The 2,231-nt window shown below is 42.4% G+C and overlaps 1 pseudogene; it reads right to left on the minus strand.

Moving 5' to 3' along the window:
- Nucleotides 1-1,731: 1,731 nt before the first annotated feature.
- LOC104623166 overlaps nucleotides 1,732-2,231 on the minus strand; it is a 2,107-nt pseudogene continuing 1,607 nt past the window's right edge.

The raw sequence follows: 2,231 nt of genomic DNA on the forward strand, positions 1-2,231 counted from the left end.
CCGTCCCTCAGGCATGTCAGCCGCACCACTCTGCTTGGTGTTGTCTGTTGTCTTGCTGACTGAGTTCCTTAGTCTTAACTGGTGATTTCCTCTGCAGGACTCAGAACGGTATTTTTAACAGGGAATGCCCTTTACCATTGCCCATGAAACAAAATAAAATGTTGGCAAATAGCGTTTTTCCTCTGGGAGCAATGCCCACAATGCACGCCTGAAACCCTGTTCAGGAAGAAGATCCTATTTCCATCACATGAGCTTGTCTGGAAATCCTGAACATCCTCTGCCTCCTCTAGCAGGCTGCCAAGGCTTCCCAGGGTCAGACTCCTGAAAAAACACCCTGACAGTTGGAAATAATGTCTATAGCCTGTGAGGGCTGTAGGTAGCAGCTTTTCCTAGCAGATGTTTCCCCTGCTAAAGTTGACACTACTGTGTGTTTCAATATGCAGAGAATTACTTAGAATTAAAATAATGCTGTGCACAAGCATTTAAAAGACAGGAGCAATATGATATTTTACAACATAGACATCCTAGAAATCAAACTAATATTTAAAAAAAAAAAGAGAATTCAAGCTATTTGGGTGAGAGAGAAGCTGTCTTTCAAAAAAAGTACAGCTAAATGTCATTATTTTATCTTTGCAGTAATGTACTTATTGGACTGAAGCTGTAATTTCAAGGTGTTGTACAGTACTAGAGAATCAATGAGTGCATAGTGGGCTCGGTAAACCTCATCAGTTCTCTCTCAGCCCTGCAACACAGTGGAAAAAAGCCCAGCCATATCTTTACATTAGAATAGAAGCAGACTGCACATCATCAAATTGCACATCCCCAACTCTGTTTTAGATCTTCCAGATTTTCTTTTTTGTGACTTAAAGATTTACCACAGCTCCAGCTGAAATGAAGTTTTCCTCTCAATAGAAAGTGGACCAAGCTGTAGCTGAAGTTTAAGGCAATTATTTTTACAGCTGACCACTGATTTTTTAAAATTACATCATTTGGATGCCAGGCTTGAGACACCTTAGAGCGCTTTAATTTTCAAAAGATGCTGAGCATTTGACTTCTGATATAAGCACCCTTTAAGAAGTCTCAGAACCTGGACAGTCCTAAACTGATGATTTTTGACTTAGGTGCTCACCATTTATAAATGACTGACTGAAAATGTTGTCCTTGGGGGATGCTGTAATTAATTTCATCTGTTTGTTTTTTATTTGGTAAAGCCAATAGTAGTTTCTAGCAGTACCTACAGATCCAGTGAAAATGACCAGGTATTGAAAAATACCTATATTTACAACAGACGTCAAACACAATTTACAAACAAGTGGAGAAATCCGTGAACTGTCAAAAAATATGGTTCATAAGAGAGTAATTTTTGTACAGTAGCTCTGAAAGAAAGCATGGGCACTTCTGCTTCAAAGTTTTTGGTCCTCAAAACTCATTCTCCTTTCTCCTACCTATGCTTGCTAAGGAGGAAAATCCACAATACACGCGTTGCTGCCTCTGGTGAGGAACAAGCTCTCCACCACTTCTTTGCTCGGAAGACCTGGCAATGGTGAAGGAGACCACTGCCCCCTGCTTTTCAGAACAAGGCTGTAGTCATCCTCAGAACGGGACTGCACCATTCCTTTTCAGTTTTTGCTCTTGTTTGAAAGCAGCTCACACTCTTCACATCACACTAAAGCTACTGGGCAAAGCACTTTCTTGGGACACTGACTGGTGAGAGGAGACAGAAGGACAGAGTTACTGGTAGGAGCTAAGGGCGACAAACTTCCTGGAAGCATAAGTGAAGGAGACAAAAGTAAAATTTTCACAGTGCTCTAGCTTCATTTTCTTTGCCGGCTTGGGGATGACACCCCCGGGAGAGTGGAGCCCCATCCTCTGCTCCTCGTACCAGACATTCCCCATGCTGCTGACCTCCTTCTGGGCTGTCAGGTAGAAGGGAGACTTGGCTTGACATGAAAGGAGATTTAACTTGACATGTGCTTGAGTACATGTACTTGTAGAGGAGACAGTATGGGCAGAGCTTGTGCCCTTTTGTGTGCTCCTGGTAGATCTGGCCATAACATGCTCTGTTCATGTTCACCCTGTTTTCTTGCTTCACACTATCTGTTCTGGCAAAAACCGGCCTGTTCTGGGAGTCTTTGAGCAATTAAATGTCACCAAATATTAAATCCACATGCTCCTGTAAGGTTCGCATGTTCAGTTACCGGCTGGGGTATTTTTCCACTTCAGAGGCCAAA

Source organism: Phaethon lepturus, unplaced genomic scaffold (assembly GCF_000687285.1).
Source record: "Phaethon lepturus isolate BGI_N335 unplaced genomic scaffold, ASM68728v1 scaffold39286, whole genome shotgun sequence".
In the NCBI taxonomy this organism is placed as follows: Eukaryota; Metazoa; Chordata; class Aves; order Phaethontiformes; family Phaethontidae; genus Phaethon; species Phaethon lepturus.